At 38.3% G+C, this 22,930-nt stretch overlaps 1 protein-coding gene and 1 long non-coding RNA gene across 3 annotated transcripts in view; both read right to left on the bottom strand.

Annotated features, from left to right (window-relative positions):
- The window catches only part of CACHD1 (cache domain containing 1), a 228,469-nt gene that overhangs the window by 123,828 nt on the left and 81,711 nt on the right, over positions 1-22,930 (bottom strand). The window lies entirely within an intron of this gene.
- Positions 1,844-22,878, bottom strand: LOC116563903. Its single transcript, XR_004274627.1, has 3 exons — positions 22,866-22,878; positions 15,653-15,655; positions 1,844-4,968 (listed from the first exon to the last, which is right to left on the bottom strand). It is a non-coding gene; the product is annotated as an uncharacterized LOC116563903 (long non-coding RNA).

The raw sequence follows: 22,930 nt of genomic DNA on the forward strand, positions 1-22,930 counted from the left end.
AGTGATACTATGTGACTTCTAAAGCTAGTCATAAAAGGACATCCCTCTCTCTTGGAATGCTTACTCTTGGTAGCTGTTAGCTATGAAGCTGTAAGAAGTCCAAGACACATGGAGAGGACACAGTCAGTGCTTAGTTGGCAGCTCCTTAGCTTAGCATGTCTTTCATGTCATCCCAGCCCAAGTTTGTGGCATGAACCAAAAAACTTCCAGATAATTTCAGCCCCCCACAGTAGTCCCTTGATGAAGCCATGGACATCATGAAGCAGAAATAAGCCATCTTTACTGTGCCTGGTCAAAACCCTGACCCACAGAATTTGTAAGCATGTTTGTTTATGCCACAAAGTGTTGGGTGGTTTGGGGTGTTGTCTGCAACAGGAAACTGGAAAACGCAGGATCGGCTGAATTCCATCCTAGGATATGCATATTGAAGCTAAGTGAAACAAAGCTCCTAAATGTAGGCACTGCATCTAAATTATCAAGATTGTATCCTGTAGGTTTTAAACTTGTTGCCAGAGATTTCAGGGTTCTTCAGAAAATTTTAACAGCTACCAGGACCTTACAGTGTGGGTCTTATTTATATCAATGAGTTAAGCGACGAGCCCAAAGCCACAAAATAAGGGAAAGAGCCATTCACTTACACAAATTCAAAATCCGTGTGCTCACTCACTGGCTGTGGTGCCTCAGACAAACCAAACCTAAAAGAAGCTGCAATGGTGGCTTGAAATATTAAAATACGACAAATCACACAGGCTGAGAATTCCTGTTAACGTAATCAGACAAGGCAAAAAGCAGAGTGTTAAAAGGTCCTCAGCTCTGGGCTGGCTGTGGAACTGAATTCTCCTTGTGGTTGCAGGGTGACTGGCTGATGGGAGAGGGGCCCTGGTAGAGGTGTGTTTTATTGGGGATTGGGGTAGAGTGTCTACCTTTGCCTTCCTGGTTAGGGTGGCCCTTTAGCTGCATTCTTCATCAGTAGAGACAATAAGCACCAAGAATTCAAAATCCAGATACCTATGGTACTTAACATAAAGTGTCAAATGCATGCTCTGTCTACCTGGATTCACAACTGCCAGTCAAAAATTCCCCTATCTTTCATGTAGTGACACCCTATCTTGCCTTACTAAGAAAAGTAAAAATGCCAACATCCGCTGAGTGCCAACTACGTACAAGTCACAATTTTATACATCTCACAGGCATACATCAACTTAGTCCTTTGAAGGATCCTATTAGGTGCACACTTCCATTTTCCAGAAGTAGACACTAAGGAATAAGTAATTTGCTCAAGGTTACAAAGCTAGCAAGTGTCATGGCTGGAATTCAAACCCATATTCTGACTTCAGAGCCCAAGCCTTCAGCCTTTATGCAACATTGCTTCTCTTTGCAATATAAAGATCAACCCTCTCCCCACATTTCTTTTCAAATCAATTTTAACAAATGCTGTGAAATGCTTGGCAGGGTATCATAAGCTATGCATAGTCTCATTACTTTATAATAAAAATTAGATTTTTAAAAATTAATATGATTTCTAATAATATTCTTCAAAATTCCTATGAAAATCAAGTACTTGGAAGAAGTTGTGAATTGTTAAATTTTACCACCAATATAAAAAAGGGCCAGGCACAGTGGCTCACACCTGTAATCCCAACACTTTGGGAGGCTGAGGCAGGGGATCACTTAAGCCCAGGTGTTCGAGACCAGCCTGGGTAACACAGTGGGACACTTTCTCTTAAAAAAAAAAAATACAAAAAATTAGCCAGGAATATTGGTGTGCCCCTGTAGTTCCAGCTATCCAGGGGGCTGAGGTGAGAGGATCATCTGAGCCTGGGAGGTTGAGGCTGCAGTGAGCCATGATTGTGCCACTGCACTCCACCCTGTGATACCCTGTCCCTACCTCCCGAGAAACGGGGTGGGAAGGATATGACCAAATTTATTATGAAGAATCCCCCCTATCAAAAAAACCCCACCAAACCGATGCCTACCTAATATTACCTGAGTACTGTGGAATAAATTACATTCAACTATTTTAAATTGTTCAAATTATCCAAGGGGGTTTAGTTGCTTTGTTAGTAACCTGGAAAGAGAACAGAGTGGTTGTATTGTTCCTTTTCTTCAGAATTCAGTATTTTCCTAAAGAATTTCACCTTACTTATCTACCATCATAGGATAGTAAAAGAACATTGTGATTCCCAGTTTACAAGTGAAGAAACAAGGCATCTGGAGCTTAAAAGTCTCTTGACTACCAGGGGGTGCTCTTGCCTCCCTCCACCTCACTGCCTGACATGAGCTCCCTGTGTCCTTCTGACGAGGAATGTGATAGTGACACACTATAGAAACCTCATCTCATGCTCCACTATTGCGATCTTTTTTTCCTCCCTCTAAAAGCAATCTCTTTTAGCACGCCAACTAAACCCAGGTTGCTTGGCAAGCATAACAGAATCTCAGAGTAAAGATAGCCCACAGAGAGGTTAATCCTGAATGTATCCAATAAACTGAAGAGGACCGACTGACCAATGTAGAACCTTCCAAGAGACCAGACAGATTCTGGGTCTGTATCCTGCCATGATCCCTGCAGACAGAAGAAAACAAAGACATTCTCAAAAGAAAGCTACAGGTGGACCCACAATCCTCCTCAGTGTAATTAAAAACATTTTTCTTTCCACAGCTCAGCTTTCATCTTTTATCCTTCTTTATCCTTTCCCCTTCACCCCCCTAAGGGGTTCCTGAATGCTGATGAGACAACAGGACTAAAACCATCTTGTCATCTTTTGGGTCAATTCTCAGGCTAGCCAACATCCAGCCATGGGTCAAATGATCAGTAGGTAGCGCGCGGTCCCCATGGGAACGGATTCTAATTTGTCATCATCTCCAGTGACAACGTTTCATCACAACATCAATGAATTTCTTTCTTGCTGAATTTCTTTTCCCCTAATTTTCCCATAGACATTTCTGTCATTTGCATACATCCCCAGAGCCCTTTTTTAAAAGCCCTTTTTACCTTAGTTTTACACTTCAGAAGATTGGGGGTGGGGTGGGCACATGGTTAGGAAAAGGTAAAAGAAAACAAAAACGCAAAGGCATACTGTGCACTTTATTTATGTCTGCTTCCTAAAAGGAAGGGCCGGAAGGAGTTTTGAATGTTAGGGAAAGCTTTATTTAAAATACGTAACAATGAAGCTGACAGGCACAGACAGGAAATGTACCCTAGGGACTGAAGATTCATAGCAAAATTCCTATTAAATGTAGAAGAGTTTAACATTGGATATTCAAAGACCTTTGTGCCATGATAAGAATTTAATAGTTTATCCTTCTTTCCTTCAATTCTAGCCTTATTACTCAAGAATAAACCTTGCATTTTGTTTGCTAGTAAGTTTCAGGGTTTAGATATTTGAATGTATGTGACATAAAAATAATTTTAAGCACAAATATTTAATGACTCTGAACATCACATCACTGCATTCCAAAGTTCTTCATAGAAAATATTCTTATTGTTTCATGTTGTACATCATACACAGGATATTAGAAACGCTCCAAATCTCTGCTATTCTGTCAATTAGTAATAGTCGTAATGGTTCAGACAAACATAGAGCGCTCTCATCTATTAGCTGGGAATTTGGGCAAATTCCTTGACTTCCCTTAGCATCAGTTCCTCATGAGTAAAACAGAAATAATATCCCTTAAAGCACTTATTGTGGTGTTCAAATGAAACACAGTGAATATACTAAGACTAGGACAAATACAAGGGATTATTCTTACTGTCACAGTGGACAGTCTCTGGCCTACAAATGTAGTCATAACTGGGGAAATACTGTGGGGTCTAAATTGTCTAACAACAGAGCTAGAAAGAAAGGGATAAATCTGTAAGTAATAAGCTGAATGTTAACTAACCACTTGATTCATTTAATTCATCCACGTGGTTAATTCTAAATGGGAAATCCAGCACAAGGTCTCGTGGGGGAAAACATTTTTTCTTAGATTAAAAGCAAAATGGCACAGAGGGCTGGAGTCCAAGAGAAGTTTCAGTTAAATTCAGCTCTGTCATTTACTAGCTAAAGGAGACAAGGCAAGTTATTTCTCTAAGCCTCAACTTAATCATCTGTAAATTGGATTCAATAATAAATAGCTGCTTTGTGATGTTATTTGCAAACTAAGTGGGATAAAGTTTGTAAAGTATTTAGCAGAGTGTCTAATGTATTATAAGTGCCAAATAAACAGTAGTGGCTGTTTACTATTATTGTAGTGGTGGTGATTATTGTTTGAGGAACTTAACAACTGGCTAGGTACTCAGAATGGAGAATCCAAAGAACATTCTCTGTACTTGGATAAGGTGAGTAGTCAACACAGTCAGGGTGGATGTGTCAGCGGTAGGTTATGACCTTACTACAGCTGTCAGTGACTCTTCTAAAGCACTGGGCCATACAGTATAGGTAATTATAGTCTTGGGCAGCTCAGACTTTTTCTGGGATCTTCTTTTAAGAATCTAATAATGACCTTACTCTTGTGTTGTTATATTTTACCATTTTCAAAGCATTTTTACCTGAATTGTCTCATTTGTGCCTTATAACAACCCTGAAAACTAGGCGGAGCAGATAGTCTCTCTGTCCCAGTTTTACAATCAAGGAAATCAAGGCTCAGTGGTTTGCCCAAGCTCACGCTGGGTAAAGGTAGAAAACAAAAAGACGTTTTCTTCTAATCCCTAGCTCAATTCTCTTTCTGCTAACAGCCTCCCTCAAATTGAAGAAAAATGTGAACTCTCCCAGATCAAATTATCTAAATTCTACTAATTCCTTCTGGTTCCAGACCAATTTCAACCTCTTTGAAGCCTTCTCAGTCCTTCTTTTCCAAAATTTCCTAGGACTCACCGTTTGTTCCACTCACTTTCTGCTTCACACTGTTCTTGTTTTTTTCCTCATTTGAAGACTCCGTTTTTCCCAGCAAACCAATAACAAGACAATAATTAGAACTAATTGATTACTATGTTTAGGGCACTGTGTGACATGTGACTTTACCTGATGCCTTTTAATCTTCACAGCAGCCCTTGGTAATCACCCTATGCTATTTTTAAAGGATGATTCCAATGGATTAACTTGCCCAAGGTCACCCAGCTAATAAACAGAATAATTAGATCAAATTCATCCTCTTGAACCACTGCACTATGCATTTTTATTTGTTGCTTAGCACGTAGAAGAGACTTAAAGATGTTAATGCCACATGCCCCCACACTATATACCATTATTGGCCACACTGGAAAAATCTTCCTCTGAGTCTAGACAAAGGCAGATAATCTATGACTATTACTCATATCTGGTTCAAGCCAATCAGAAACTTCAGGCCTGTCTAGTTCCCTATCTTAACCTGCCTCCTAGGTAATATCAGCTGCTCTAAAGCAAGTCTTGCTGTCTTAGCTCCAGTTACTCTACAAATATGATAGAGTCGCTTAAACAACAAATATTTATTTCTCATAGTTCTGTAAAGTGGGAAGTCCAAGATCAAGATGCCAGCAGATTCAGTATGTGGTGAGGGCCCTCCTTCCTAGCTTGCAGAATACCTTCTTGTATTCACACATGGCAAACAGAGTGTCTGTCTCTTCTCCTTTTTTTTTTTTTTTTTTTTTTTTTTTGAGAAGTGGTATCGCTCTGTTGCCAGGCCAGAGTGCAGTGGCGCAATCTTGGCTCACTTCAACCTCTGCCTCCCAAGTTCAAGCCATTCCCCTGCCTCAGCCTCCCAAGTAGCTGGGACTACAAGCACACACCACCATGCCCGGCTAGTTTTTTTGTGTTTTAGTAGAGACAGGATTTCACCATGTTGGTCAGGATGGTTTTGATCTCCTGACCTTGTGATCCACCCGCTTCAGCCTCCCAATGTGCTGGGATTACAGGCTTGAGCCACCACACCCGGCCTCTTCCTCTTCTTATACAGAGTACTCCAGTGTTTCTGTCTCTTCTTACAACAGCTTAAATCCCATCATGGAGATTCTACCCTGATCACCTCATCTAACCCAAAAAGCCTCCCAAAGGCCCCACCTCCAAATACCTAGGTACTCGGAAAACCCAAAGAACATTCTCTGTACTTGGATAAGGATGAGTAGTCAACACAGTCAGGGTGGATGTGTCAGCAGTAGGTTATGGCCTTACTACAGCTGTCAGTGACTCTTCTAAAGCACTGGTTCATACGGGATACGTAATTACAGTCTTGGGCAGCTCATTGGGGGTTAGGACTTCAGCATATGACTTTGGGGAAGACACAAACATTCAGTCCATACTTGCCTCCAAAAGAGCACCTGTTCAGAAAGGTATACTGATGGACACTGGCCACTGTCATGATAAGACTGCTCATCACCACTAGTTTGGGCCTCATAAAATTACTCAGTAGGACAGAGCCTGGGCATGGCAGGCAACGATGCAGGATAAGACAGATGAAGACCTGGAGATGCAATAGGGTCAGTCTGAATTTCCACTGGCCCATGGAGACTTCAGGGTAGTCTGACAGATGTGAGAGAATAGCCCATCCAACAGAGAAGCAGGGCAACTGCTGACAGACGATCTGCAGGTGGACCAGAAGATTTATGTGCAAGGCTGTCTGGGCTCCAGGGTCACATACCCTGATCCTGTGAGAGACGGGGCCTCTGTGCTGAGCTGGGAGGAGTACAATGGAAAAAACAGAAGACAAGTGCTGACATGCCAGAGAACTCAGGGAGGCTGAGCCCTGGGAAACAGTTGAGACCAGCAGCTTCTTTTTTCATCCAAAATGAACGTTTGCTTTAAAGGTTATAAAGGGGTTGGTTTGGGTAGCAGTTTGTGTTGGGAATTCCAGGAAAGTCACTGCAGTACACACCCAAGCCTCCCAAAAGCCAAGGTTATCAACTCAAGGGCTCAATGGACTCTTGCCCCATTTTTCACCCCACTCTACCCTTAACAACCAGATCATAACAAAAGAAACAAAAGGAAAGGCAGGCTTCAGCCGTCTTCTCCTCACTTCACTCTGTAACAGGAGCCCCTGAGATTCTTTTACATCTGAAATAAGCCCAGGCCTGGAAAGTTTACCATCTATTCCTTTACAAGGAAAAAGAAGTTCAACCTATTCTTGACCTTAGAAAAAAAATTGAGAAGCTGAGAAGTGGGAAGAGGAGAGAGCAGGAGCCACAGAATAACCGCTAACATTTTATGTCACAATTTTTGACCTAACTTTGTGTTTAATATTAATTACGAGGGAAAGGGGAAAATACTATGGGTTCGTAAACTTGGGGATTCTCTGGCGGCCCGTGAAAGAGACCCTCAACTGTGGAAAAGAAAAATATACCCAGGCTCTTACCACATTAAACTCTTACTTGGAGAACAAATATCTGTGCATAGCTTAACAAACTCTAAGTGTAACATAGACGCATTTCAAATAAAAGGGAGGCCACTAGAGAATGGAGATGGATAGGTGGGAAGGGCTCTGGGAGCCTGAAATTTCACAGAGCCTGGACTCCTCTTCTCCAGACCCAATGCAAAAAATATCTTGCCACAAACCAACCTTGTGAGCTGGGCCAGAGCCTGGCACACAATGCAGACACTCAGGAAAACATTTCCTGCATAAATGAAGGACGAAACCTGACCTAGCCTCCAGTGAGAGGATAACCGACCACAGCATTTTAGGGTTCCTCAAGGGCCCCTTTGAGCGTGTCGATCAAACACTTGCCACCAGCAAGTGTCAATTAACTCAGCAATGGAATGGAAAGATGACACTGGCAAGGAAACAAGGATCTTTTACCACTAAGCACTTCCTTACCCTCACACTGGCCAAGTACTTACTAAATCCAAGTCCTGGGATGACAATCTTGAGACACAATGACCTTCTCTAAAATTTTCAAAAATCTAGATGTTTCTATTTCCCCATTTTAAAATAATATTAGCTTGCCTTTCCAATGAAATATAGTATTGTGCCATTTCAGGATTTCATTGATACTATGAGCTCAATTACAGTAATTGCAAGGTCTCTCCCTTCTAGTGCCCCATTAAAAAAGATGATTTCAAGACAGAGCCTCATGTGTAGTGCAGTTCTATATTTAGAGTAATAAATTTGCACAAAGTAGATTCTCTTTAAACTAAAGAGAGAAAAATAGTATAAAAGGAAGCATCTTATGAATATTTGGCTTCTTCAACTGTTAAAAGACTGGCTTTGAGTATCCATATTACCTGGGTCTTGAGTATGACGTGGCATTAGGAGGCAGAAGCACTTTCTCTCCTGGTCCTTACCTTTCAACAAGGAAGACAGTTGTAATGTGCTAATATCATCCAATAGAGAAAAGGCTTTTCTAGGCTTCAGGTTCAAGCAACTTTAGCAGTGGCAAAGCAACTCCTGAGATGTGGGGGCCTTTACCATGCAGGCATATAGCTACAAGTGCTGATCCAGAGGTACAAGTTTTTTAAAAATATCATTAGGAAAAAACTGTTTCAAGCCAACAACAACAGCACCATCACCCCCGCCTCTCCCACAGCTTAGATGAGGTGCAAATGTTGGGTGTTGCTGGGGAGTAAGTCGCCTGCTATTAAGACTTGCTTGAAACAACAACAAAATGTTTCCCGTATGGGTTCCCTGCCAGAGGAATGAGGATATTTGCCCGAACCACAACAATTTTATTATATCCTTCTCTGAACTATTCTGTGTGTTCCCCTGCCAAGCTGCATCTAATATCACTCTCTAAGTCATAGTTGGATTTAGGAAGGTCTTCTCATCCCTGATCTGATGACAGGGCAAACTGCAAACAGAAGAACTGGGGCATGCCTGCTCTTAGGATTCACTGCTAACACCTTTCTTTAGAGGCTGGTGCCATGGTAGGCCTGACATGCGTGTCTGCAGATGTGACAGTGACACTTCCTGATGATGCTGCAGCATGTAAAAGGACTAAACTAATGGCTGCTAAAGTAACACCCAGTGTGAATGCCCATGAACAGCTATTCCAACATGATCCCTACCTGCCCAGAGTCTTTTAATATCAAAATAAAGCTCTAGTTCCTGGAAGGTTTCCAATTTTACCACGCCACATGTTCATTTCAGGGGTCCACATTTTCAAAGCATTTACCCAATTCAGGGGATCCTGATAAGAGCAGCAATTAATTCCTTCACATCATTACCAAAATATTTCCTATTGCACCATGGGATATATTAGGGACGGGTGGTCTCTGTTCTTAAGTTGCTCGCCAGGTTTTATAATATGTTCTCAGATGAGTTTCTGTTTACTCATTCTGCCAGTACAGATAATTTGAGGTTATTTTATTTTTCAGTGGGAGCAGTGGTTATAGGTGGAGGATGCAGTCAGGTAGGGCTGGGGTAGGGAGACAGCTAGAGAAGTCTTGGCTGCTACCTTACCAGCATTTCCAAATACTATTCAACCTTGAGATATTGGAAATGCATGTAAAATGGGCTTGTTTCCATTTTTAGTGGAATGTTCATTTCTCATGATACAGGTTTCCTGGCCTTTAGAATGAGGACTTGGACTGAGCCTATTCCCTTTTAGTTAAATGAAGTTTGTCTATTTGATTAAAAAGCCCAGACCCATGTTTTTTTCAAGAGTCGGCTTCACTAAAAGAAGGCATCTGCACACACATGGACTCCAGAGCTATGTGAAAAAATGACTTTTATAAAACTAAACTAATGGCTGCTTACGTAATACTCAGTGTGCTACCTACAGCTGGAACATGGAATGAGGCACACCAGAGTGGGAGTTACATGTCTCTTCCTGCCCTGCCTCAAGGTCCCACCTGCTCCTCTCCAGCTGGGCCTGTCTGCAACACCCACTCCCCCTACAGAACCAGTACCAGCCCCTTCATTTGTTTCCTTAGAGTGGGAACACAAACTCATGAGAATCAAGGAAATGAGGAAATGGGCTGATCTGTGGTTTTGCTCAAACACCACCACCACCAAAAAAAACATGTAACCAGAATTTCCAAGACTTAAATGTATGTGTGGTAGTGGCAGTGATGTGAGAGATTTAAAGATTCTGTGTTCTATAGATGGTAGAGGTGTATATTTTTACATTTGTATATTTGCATGTTTTTATAAATGTACTTTTATATTTGTATTTCTGTTTTTACAAATATAAAAATACTGGGCATACAAAGAGTAAATATGTGCCTGGAGTACAATTAGTAACTGTAAACGATAGATGTATACGGCTTTTTTGTGTACATAGATAATACATTACATAAATGTGTGTATACACAGGGTGTGTGCATGCCTGTATGTAAGCAGGATTATCGCAGCTTACCTCAACACCAGGCACATACATTGACTAATGTACTATACATACCCCGAAGGTCAATAGGTCTATATTTAGGACAGAAATTTAAGCTTTCATGTATGCATTCACATATATTTTAACTTGCAAATATATATGTGTGTGTGTGTGTATGTGTGTGTGTGTGTGTGTGTGTGTGAATATAGAACAGAGATTACATGTATGTTTTCTTTAAAATAGAAACAAGATGGCTCCAAATCCCAAATGGGTGGGAAGATGGGGAGCTAGCAGGTGGCTTCCTCTCTCTGTACCCACCTCGTTCTTTCCTAGTTGAACAGTACTCCAAGCATCCTGACTATTGTCCAGGCTTCACAAAGGAAGAGAGATCCGGAAGTTCTGAGAGGCATCTAAGGGTTGCTATATCCTCCAGGGAAACCTTACTAACAGAAGCTTACCAATCATAGTTCTACACTAAGAATGCCAATTAGTTATCAGCTTCTCGTGAGTGACAGAAAGGAAGCTCGTGATGTTACACTTTCACAGACCCACATACTGGTCTAACAGCTGCAGGTTTTCACTCACTTAATTAGCTAAAAGTTCTTATTTAGGAGGTACTTACTTTAAAACAAAACAAAACCCCAATAGCCCAACAGAAATTCCACAAGGATACAAATTATAACCAACTGTCTTAAGATTATGTTAATAATAGAATAATGATGATTGGGAAGAAAGACAAAAGAGTCATCAAGGACTTCACTTATTTTTATGTCTTGTTTGTGTTCCTGCAGGATGATCCATTAGTAATATAATGCGCTTCCTCCTAAGGCTCCAGTTACATCCTTGTGATTTATGAGAGCTCAAAGCTTGTTGCTAACAGCACAGAAGGCACCCTCCACCATTGTTTTACTCCTGACAACCGAGGATTTAAACTTGATCTTTTCCTCATTTAGCAGCTAGGTTTTCATCACAGTCCTTACAATGTTTAGATGTATTATATCAGTTGATATAAGACTCTCAAGAGAAAATAAACCACCTTTATTTTAAAAATTGAAAATGTACAGACGAATCTGCAGTAGAAAAAGTATGAAAAGCAACACAGCATATGTTTTTAGAACATGGTAAGAACATGGGTTTTAGAGTTGGACCATTCTGGCTAAAATCCCAATCCTATCACCTAATTCAACCATGATTTTAGGATGTCTCTAAGTCTCAATTTCCTCAAAATGGGGAAAAGAACTGTATTTGTATCAAAGGGTTGTGTCACAACTTTAATGAGATAACTTATGTGGGCAGTATTTGTTAAATAAATACAAACTATCAGGTTGAATAAATAAAATCTTTTCCAAAATGCAACGCAATTTACCTCTGTACTAATTTTTGCACCCATTTGGCATGTTAGGATTCTAGAGACAGACACATAATTTGAATAGATCTGAAGGTAATGCCACACTAGATGAGATCCACAGTCCACCAGGGAGTCACCCTCAAGAGACTAGCAAGAAATATCAAATGCATGAACAAAAGGCTCTTGCAATTTAACAATGTCCTTGGGATAAGCTCTTTGTTTATCTTCCTACAATGCCAAGTATATAATAACTCAACAAATGTGTGCTGAGTTCATCACCTGCCTACCACTTAATAGAAGTATGCTCAGAATCTCTCCCTCAAAGAGATCATAATCTAGTTTATCCACTCATTCCCCAATACCTACCAAGCACTACAGTGTGAATTATTCTGTTGTGGTCCCTGTACTCAGGAGTTTAACTTCCACAAGAAACCTAATTTTGGCTTTTGGAGGAGGCAACACATACCATTTACTCTCTGCAATAAACATATACATACCTTAATAATATTTAACTCACGCTAAAAGCTCTCATACATATATGTGAACATATTAGCTTTTAGTTCTAATATTTAATATTTTCTTGCCTCTTCCAAACTTTAAAGAGCATCCCCAATCACAATATTTTTGTATATTTTAAAAAGAAATTTAAATTCAGTTTTGCATAATTTTTGCTGTAGTATAATTGTTTATAAATAAATCTTTCCAAAAAAAAAAAAAAAAGGCAATATACCTTAATTAAAAAAAAAAAAACAAAAAAAGAAAAAGAAAAAAAATAAAATAGCCTCATTCTATGCCTCAACATACCAAACAAATAAGAGGAATTGCTAGGGGAAAAGGAAAGACTTTTTTTTTTTTTTTTTTTTTTTAAAGCCTCATACCAAGCTTCAATATACCAAACAAATAAGACAAATTGTTAAGGGAAGAAGTGAGGAGGACAGAACCTAGCCCCTTCCATTCTGTCGTAAGATGGGCAGTACCTCCCCCATACCTTGGGCAAAAAAAAAAAAAAAAAAATTAAAAACATATAGTGGAGCGGTGAATCTAAATACACTTGAATTTAAAATCAGTTCTTTAACCCCCTACTTGGGTGACCTTGGAAAGCAAATTTCTTTGTGCATAATTTTCCTTGTTAGTAATATGGAAGAGTTATTTTTAGGGATTATTAATTTATGCAGCAAATTTTTACTGAGCACCTACCATATACTATATGGACACAGTTTTAATAGTGCGGTGGGGCACATGAAGAAATGAAATAGACAAAAATCCATGCCCTCGTGGAGCTTCTATTCTATTAGGGAAAGATACACAGTTAAAAACATAAATACATATCTATGTCCTAGATGATAAACAGTAAGGAGATAAAACAGAGAAGGGGGTAAGAAGTAAAGAGAGATTCAATTAACACAATTTATAAATGTGTGGTCACGGAACCTGAGAGGTATCATTTCAGCCAAGAATAAAAGGATGTAAGGGAACCAGCCAAGTGATTATGTGAGAAAGATTTAATCACAGTGCTTAATTAATCATATGTTCAATAAATAATGCTGATTATTGCACAGCCAGTACAATATAAACAAAGAAAACTCTAAGGTTAGATTAAACATCCTGTTACTGCCACATTCATTTCTGAGGTCTTGGACCATTTATAGTTATTACCTCTCTGAAATAGTTTATTCCTATGGAAAATAGGATAATAATACCTGTTCTTATGTCATTAAGAGGATAAAATGAGAAAATGTGTGTAGAAGCACAAAGAAAATCAATAAAGAAACATAAATATTAGAGCAATCACGTCTCCTCTAAGGCTCTCTTTCGGAAATGACAGACAACCATCCTATCTTATTCACAAGGAATACAATGATTTGATAAGTGGCTCAGGAAGAGGGTTTCTAAGATAACAAAAACTAGCTTTTCTGTAGAGTCAGACCAACTACAGGAAGAGCTAAGACAGACATAGATTGATTTCCAATCAAGGAAACATAAACACTAAACCTGGCAAACTTGCCAGGGCTCTGGCTGGACAGAACAGCCCCCTGTTTACTCTGGTCCTTGCTTGATTCACTGTAAATTCCCCATCTGGGTGGCATCAATACCTCTCAAGCTTTCTTCTGCCTTCTTACAGACTTAGTGCCTTCCACTGGCTCATTCAATAAACATTTAGCAAGCACACAGAGCCAAGTGTGGATCTGGGTAAAAGGGTGAACTAAACCAAGATCGAACCTGAACAAATTCCCTGGGGACAGATGAGGGAAAAGTTGAGGACAAAGAAAGAATGGAATTCATCCACCCCACCTTCCAGATTCCTGTAGCCTGGACAAGTCTGAGCCTTTAACATACTTTGGTAGGCAAAATTGTAAACAAAATGAGGCCCCTCAGGCTACCACCACACTAGATTATACTTGGCAAGGCAACCCCAAATCCAGATCCTGGAAATATGAAATTAAGGTGCCAGAGTATCTCCAGTCATTATTCCAAATATGTATTAAATGCCTGCCTAGTGCTCCACTCTTCTGCACCTGCTCTTCCTTGTCTAACCGCTGTCCCTTTTCTTCTTGTGGCCCGGTACACAATTCAAAAACACAATCAAACTTTCCCACAGTGGAAAGTGTTTGAGAGTAGAAGTACAGGAGTAATACAAATGTAAAGCTAATATAATGTCCAGTCTCACACTTCTCAGTTAGTTTGGGGTCTACTTAAAGCTTCCACTAGCCCCTTCCAGGGCCTTTCTGGGAATATTCTCTCTTGAAAATTCCCCTTTTAAAGTTTATAGATTTTTCCTTCTAGGCCTTACCCAAGAGGATTAAATAACAAATCAAGAATAGCAATCTTCTCTGTAGCACACTGCAGGGGAGAGGAAAATGGCATCCCTCTACCCTTCTAGGTTCCTTGGCTGGGTTACAAATTAAACTGACATAAGACAGAAGAAAGACTTATGTAAATATTTAATTACATAAGTATGCACAGGAGTCTCACAAAATAGAAGCCTCAAAGAAGGTCAGATGATTGATACTGATACAGCATCCCAAGTTACAGAAAGGCATGGGGGCTTGGGGCTTCTGGGGGAGGGGTGGTGACACAAGTTATGGGAGGGTGAGGGGAGGAAATGTATGGGGAATAAAGGTTGCCTTGTTATACAGATAAAAAGTCAGTAATAAAAGTTATTTCTGAGCAGCCCTCAAGTAGAGGTAATAGTCTGTCTGGGCATAAGGTCAACCTCTCGTCTCCCCTCCTGTGTTCCGAGTTAATCTTACCTGGTTGATAAAAATTCCCAGGGAGGGATTCATGACAATTGAGTTCCTTTTGGAGAATCTGCCTTTAGACAGATAAGAGAAGCTCAGAGAAAAGGCTCTGCATGCAAGGGGTGCTCAGAGAAAGCCTCTCCTTGCACCTGCTGTTCCCCAAGTGCCCTCAGTTCAAAGTAATATTCTGGGATGACATTTTATAAACTCTTTCAGTAGCCTTATATTGACATTACATTACATTCTAGAGGCAGAACACAAAATACTGAATGCCTGCTACAGAGTAGGCAGCCACATAAACTTTTAAACAACCTGGTATCTACATTTTATAGATAAAATTTATGTAGACACTGAAAGGCTAAATACCAGTTAAAAATTGAACAGTAAATGACAGAGTCTTGCTTGGACCTTGAGTTTTCCATCCCAAAGATGAGGCTCTTTAATTCTGGATCCCATGCTACCCTTACTGGGGCTGTCCAAAAAGAGTAGAGAAAGTTTCCTAACCTCTTTGGCCTTGTCTCCTACCTGAGGTCCTCTCAGCTCTAAAATTCTAAAACATCACATTAGTTAGGATTGATGATTCACATTGGGGCACATAAAAGTGCTGTCTCTTTAAGGTTCACTCTCAATTCAAAATTTTCTTAAAGAAAGAGCTATTCTGTGTTTGCAGGCCACATGTAAGCTGTTCTGCTACCGGGCATCTTTATTCTCTTATGAATAAAAGGATACAATTTTGTAGATGTAGACCTTGCTTTCAGAAGAATTCTAGTTCGTTGCTTTGACCTTGTCCAAATCCTTCATGTCTAGAGCCTTGAGTTTATACTTGAGTAAAATAATTATTTGGAGTATTAATACCTGCTAAGTACCATTTTCTTATAAAACTAAACTGCTTCTCCTTGACTATGTCCCAGCAGATATTTGGAGAAATAAAACATTACATTTTAAACCTTTCTGGTAAAATTTTGATTATCAAATAACAATTCAGAAAAATAATCCAAAAAACTGTCAGAATATATTTTAAATGCTAGAGTATGGGGGGGGGGGTGCAGAAAAAATTTTAAATTCCTGAACACTATGTGTGCAGGGCAAACTCTATCTAAAGGTAAACTGAGATGAGATTTGAGCAGTTGTCTAAAATATAGATGAGCAGTTTGAGTCCAGTCAAGTTAATTGCCTGCTAAAACAAACAAACACTTCTCACAGGAATATAACAGAATCTAGATTTTTCCATAATACCTGGATACAACCAAAAATTTTTGACAAAGAAGAAAAAAGCAGTGTGACCAGTTCTCGAGAGAAAACACAGTCAACAGAGGTCAACCTCAAAGCATTTTTAGATGTTATAATGAGCAGCCAAAATTTTAAAGCCACTATTATAAATATTCTCAAGAATGCAAAAATAATATGCTTGAATAAAACAAGAAATTTCAGTAAATAGATTAAAAAGAAAATGGAAATTCTCTGTAGCCACAAAAATACAATATCTGAAAATTAAAAATATATCTGAAGTTAGCGGCAGAATGAAGATAAGAATAAACTACCTTTATATCATATGAAGATCCAAGAGAAAAAAATTAAAAAAGAAAAGAGAAGGAAAAGGCATTGTCTTGGGATTTGTAATAAGACATCAAAAAATCTAGCATACCTGTAATCAGAGACCTAGAAGGAGAGCAAAGAATGAGACAGAAAATATATTTGAAAAAATAATGGTCCCAAAGTCCCCAAATTTGATGAAAGACACAAATTTACAGATTCAAAAAGCTCAACAAACACCAAGCAGAATAAATATTAAAACTGTATGTCTAAGGAGGCATAATCATAGTCAAATTGCTGAAAACCAGGAAGCAGAGAAAAATCTTGAGAGCAGCCAGAATAATTAAATGAATAGACAAACAAACAAAAAACACTGTATATGGGGTAACAAAAACTTTCACTGATTTACTGTCAGAAACTATGGAGTCCAACAGAGAGTGGAACATTTTTAAAGTGTTCAAAAAAACAAACTGTCAATTCAGAATTCTATCTAAGGCAAAAACATCTTTTAAGAAAATAGGCAAAATGGAAACTTTTTGTTTTGTTTTGAGACAGGGTCTTGCTCTGTTACCCAGGCTGAAGTGCAGTGACACCATCACAACTCACTATAGCCTCAACCTCTTTGGTTCACCCAATCCTCCCACTTCAGCCTCCTGAGTAGCTGGGACTACAGGCAAGTGCCACCATTCCTAGCTAGTTAAAAGTATTTTTTTTTTTTTTGTAGAGATGGGGGTCTCCCTATGTTGCCTGGGCTAGTCTTGAACTCCTGGGTTTTTCAAAGTGCTGGGATTACAGGTGTAAGCCACAGCACCTATCGGAGAAACATTTACTGTGTACACAAAATAATAAAAAAACTAAGATAATTGGTCACTAGAGTATCTTCACTACAAGAAATACTAAAGGAACTTCAGATTCAATATCAGTTGTTATCTTTAAAGAAACAAAGAACATAAGAAATAGTAATTATGTGAGAATGTACAATGATTTTAAATTTTAATTTCATTAAATATGGCAATTTAGAGCTAAAGCTATAACATTTTCTTGTGCAGTTTGTAATATATGCTGATGTAACAGATATAATAACTAGCACAAAGGACAGTGTTAGGGAAATGAACCTGTAACTTGCAAGGGTTTTAGATTTTGTGTGAAGTTGATAGAATATTAATAGATAAAATTCAAAAATGAGTTGGGAAAGAGAAGCTAATAAAAAAACAGAAAAAAATTAAAATAAATGTTAATTTATTACATATTTCCAATAAAAAATCAGAAATTTTCAAAATAGATTTTTAAAAAGCAAGTCTCAACTACTTGCTATCTATAATTGAAAGTAAATCCTTCTGAAAAGGTGCACAATGTAAACAGTAAGTATATAAAGGATGGAGGTGCTGTATCAATATCAAGTAAAACAGACTTCAAGGAGAGAATAATATTACTGGAGAATAACATTTCATAATGTTCTAATTCATAACTCATCAGGAAGACATGATCATCTTAAATGTGAATATAAGAACATATCAGGCAAAAATGGACAGAATTAAAGAAAAAAAATACAATTCCACCATTATACTTGAACATTTTAACATCCCTTTCAGTAAATGATAGAAAATAAAAATCAAACAAAATAAAAATCAGTCAAAACACAAATGATTTGAACAACACTATCAACCACCTTAATACATAAAGAACACCTAAAAACTGCAGAACATATGTTCTTTTTAAGTTCACTTGGTATATCCACCAAGATTGATTCATACGTGGAGCCATAATACCCAGGTCTCAGTTAATTAAAAAGGACTGAAATCAAACAGAGTATGTTATCTGATTACAATGGAATTAAATTAGAAATCAGTAACAATAAGATATCTAAAGACTCCAAATGTTTTCAAAATTGAACAACATACTTAAAAGTAATCCATGGGTCAAAAATTTAAAAATCACAAGAGAAATCAGAAAATATTTAAAACTGAATGATGATAGAATTACATCATATGTCTGTGCATGTCCTTTGCCTACTTTTTAATGGAGTTGTTTTTCTCTTGTAAATTTGTTTAAGTTCCTTATAGATGATGGATGCTACACCTTTGTCACATGTACAGTTTGCAAAAAATTTTCTTTCATTTTGTAAGTTGTCTGTTTACTCTGTTGGTAGCTTCTTTTGCTGTGCAGAGGCTCTTAAGTTCAATTAGATCCCATTTGTCAATTTTTGCTTTTATTGAAATTGCTCTTGGTGTCTTTGTCATGAAATCTTTGCCTGTTCCAATGTTCAGGATGGTTATTGCCTAGCTTGTCTTCCAGGGTTTTCATAGCCAAACTAGTTCTATCAAGTCAGTACCCTAAATCCAAAAAGTGACAAGTGATATGGGGGAAAAAGGAAAATCAAGAGCATGGAAGCAGCGTGGGCTGCAGCTTTGAATATGGTGCTCACCTCATTGAGAAAATGACATGGGAGAACAGACTTGAAGGAGGTGAGGGCCCATAGGGAGCTTTGTCTGAACAGTACCTTGTGTAAAGGAATGTGCCTAGAAAGGCAAGGAGGGAAGCATGATGTTCCCAAGTTAGGAAGATCTATCAAGGAAGATGAAAAGGATCAACTGTTCAATACTACTGGTAGTTAAGTAAATGAGGAATTAGCAAAGTAGCGGTCCTTGGTAACCTTAAAGAGAGTAGTTTTGTGCGACTTTCAGGACTGAGGTAGGCTTAATAGAAAACGGCAGAACTGGATCTAATGAGTGTGGACACTTCTTTTGATAGGCTGTGACTCAAAGGGAAAGAAAGAAATTAAACAGTAGTTGGAGAGGAAAGTGGGGTCAAGAAAAGGGTCTTTTGTTTGTTTAATATAGATGAAATGTGTTTACATGGTGATGGATATGATCCAAAAGAGATTAAAAACCACAGAAGAGCAGGGAGGCCTACTAGAGGAATGCCCTTGACCAAATTTCAGGTATACCTCCTATCTAAGCAGTTCTCTTAGTTCTTTCTCTCTGACCCATTTCAAAAGAATTCTGAAATCCTCTAAAACCATCACTGCCATCAATTCAATAGTTTCTGTAACACTATTAAAATATGCTTACTCTTTCATTGAGTAAATTATTAATAGAAATAATTACTACAGCATTTGGGAAAAAGTTAGGGCGAACTCTTGAAACAAGTCCAAGGTGGCTCTGATCCATTTAATGATCCAATGAAGCATCCCAAGAAGCTCCTTCTCCTTTTGTTTCTTCTTTATGTTTTATACACCGTATTTTGCTACTTTCTGAGGCAATTGCTCAAAAATTTATTTTTCTTGATTCAAGTTCAACTTCATGTAACAAACTTACATGCACACACAACTTAATTTCTTAAAGTATTCAAAGATGAAGTCTATGGGAGGTGTTCCACACAAGAATGTGTGCATGGAATTTCAATTTTTCCAAGACTGTTGTCTTTGGCAACAAAACTACATATAGTGAACTAATTAAGGATTTAAAACATATTGTTAGACAATTTAAACCCACACTCTGAAGGTTAGTTTAAAATAAATAATGAATAAAAAGCAAGGGAAAGTGTATACCCTAGAGAGTATTGTGGTAAGAGTAATAAAAAAAAAAAAATCACAAGATGTTTTTTACTACCGTTAAATTCCTTTGCTCCCCTAACCAGAAGATATTAACAACATGTTAGATTTTCTGCCAAGTTAGATACTATGCACAAGAAAGATCCAACTCTCAACAAGATTTGATTAGTAAAGAGGGAGGGCAAGAATCCATGGGGATCTAGTTTTCTTAACCGAAAGGAGAAATGATGGATAGAAAACACAAGACAGAATTTTACATAATATATACAAAACCAAACATAAAGAAACGGTTCCCTTTCACCTAAAGGTTGTGAGCTAAAACAGCACATAGGTCAATAATCTGCTTTGAATAACTAACCTATTTTTAGTTTATCAAACAAATCCTATAAGGAGTTACAATTGTTCTTATAACTATTAAGAAGCGGGGAAAGTGCTGAAGGGCTGTTAGGAAGGCTGAGTTCTCAAACAAGGTGGAAACAGGAAATCTAGGGGGTAAGCCCATGTCACACCCTGCTTTCTCCCTGAGAATGTGGGCATAATCTGGAGACCTTCAGCTTCTACTTTGATGACAGCACAGAGCACCAGGGACAGGAGATGAGCCTCAGAGTTTGGCCAAGATGGGAAACCAAGGAATCTAAATGGAGGGAGTGTTACCCAACCAGATTTCAAAACTTGTTATAAAACTAGTCATTAAGATAAGGTGGTACTGGCACAAGGATAGATAAATAGACTAAGGGAACCAGATCAAATTCATACATACACAGGAACTCAACTAATGTCAGAAAACACACTGAAAACAAATAAAGAAAGGACAGATTGTTCCATAGACAGAGATAGAACATTTGAAAGCATACATTGGGGAAGAAAAGGAAATTGGATATCTACTTCATATCCAACACCAAAATCAATTCCAGGTGGATAAAAGTCTTAAATGAAACCAGACACGGTGGCTCACGCCTGTAATCCCAGCACTTGGGGAGGCCGAGGCAGGCAGATCACCTGAGGTCAGGAGTTTGAGACCAGCCTAGTCAACATGGCGTAACCCCATCTCTACTAAAAATATAAAAATTAGCCAGGCATGGTTGTGGGCACCTGTAGTCCCAGCTACTCGGGAGACTAAGAGAAGAATCATCCTTCGAACCCAGGAGATGGAAGTTGCAGTGAGCCGAGATCGAACTCAGCCTGGGTGACAGGGTGAGACCCCATCTCAAAAAAAAAAAAAAATCTTAAATGAGAGGGAGAAGTTTTAGAAGGCAATATAGGAGAATACCTTTACTCTCCTATATAAAAGTCCAATTAAAAAAAAAAACTGAGTTAAAATTAAAACCTTAACTCTTTAAAAGATAAAACGAGACCCCGTGCAGTGGCTCATGCCTGTAATCCCTGTACTTTGGGAGGCCAAGAACGGTGGATTGAACAGGAGTTCAAGACCAGCCCAGGCAACATGGCAAAACCCTATCTCCACAAAAAAATACAAAAATTAGCTGGGCGGGGTGGTGCCTGCCTGTGGTCCCAGCTATTTGGGAGGCAGAAGTGGGAGGATTGTTTGAGCCCCACAGGTGGAGGCTGCAGTGAGTCATGACTGTACCACTATACTCAAGCTGGGGAGACAGAGCGAAACCCTATCTCAAAATAAAACAAAACATAAAAACAATAAAATGAGATGAAAAGACAAGGCAAAAACTGAAAGGACTTATTTATGAATCATAAATCTGCACAGCAATCTAATATGGTAAGTACCAGCCACATGTAGCTATTTTATTTAAAATGTAATTATCAGTAGCTCTAGACACATTTCAGGTACTCAGTAGTGATATGTGGCTGGTAGCTACTCTACTTGCATTGATACGATACATCATCATCTCAGAAAAGTTCTCTTTGGACAGCACTGATCTAGAACATATACAGCATTTTTAAACTTCTAAATTAATGAAAAAATATGGACATGGAGCATTAATAATTTCTAATCTGTAATAAGAAACTTTTCTTTCAAGGTTATTTGGTAAAAATCAATATGATATATATGGAAGTTGCCTAGCACTGATATTCCATAAGTACTCTATCAGCAGCTATAATTTCTAAAATTATTATTAAAGGCTTCTAAACTTGTTCCTAGCTAGATAAATTAAAAATGACATCAGTGTAAGGAAAAGAAAAAAAGCTTTCACATTTGAAAACAGCCTAAGTAAGAACTTCTATCTGTTACGTCAGGGAAAGAGACAAAACTGATATCCCTAGATCAGTTTCTTTAAAATGTTATCAAGCGGTCTCTGGTCTCCCAGAAAGTTTCCTTGAATATGCTTTGTTGAGAAATCTTCTCTCATAAAAAATTTCTTAAATTTCATGACTATAAAGAACTTTCTAGTTTGCTGAAATAAAAATAAGATAGGAATTATGAAGATAAGCTTAGCATAGCAAATCACACCATATTTACTACAATAAATAAATACTCAGGGCATCAGCTTTTAAAAATATCTAAAACTAAGAAAAAGAATATACATATATGTGACTACTTATATCCTCTATATTTAACCCGCAGAACCCAATCTTTAAAAAGTCAATGTCTGTAAACAGGAAATGCTGCACTTCAAGATTAAACCACAGTAAATTCTTACAAGTAAATAAGTATCCTACACACAACTTCACTATAATGATACTTGCACATCTTTTCTTCTTGTATAGTACTTTTGAAGTTCAGATCAAGTCAAGCTCTTCTCCATGAACACAATAATGGTGGAATCTCAGAGTTTAAAATGGTATGCAGTTTACTACAGTTATCTTTCTATTCTGTGGAAGCACTCTGCTACATTCTGGTTTTTAGCTTGGTTCTGTTTTTTACTTGAGTTTCAAACCTAGCTTCAAATTACTAGTTGATGATCACATACTGTAAAGAAGTTGGTGTATTCACTGAAATTAAAACCAACTCGTATTTACCACTCTTTTTCAAGCACAGATCTATTATTTATAACCAGGTTCACCAACACTATGTTTTAGGAGGCAGTCCATTTGAAGTCAGCTATAAATAACGTAAATAGACTCTGACCTCA

Source organism: Sapajus apella, unplaced genomic scaffold (genome assembly GCF_009761245.1).
Source record: "Sapajus apella isolate SASKATOON/1434 unplaced genomic scaffold, GSC_monkey_1.0 scaffold36, whole genome shotgun sequence".
NCBI lineage: Eukaryota > Metazoa > Chordata > Mammalia > Primates > Cebidae > Sapajus > Sapajus apella.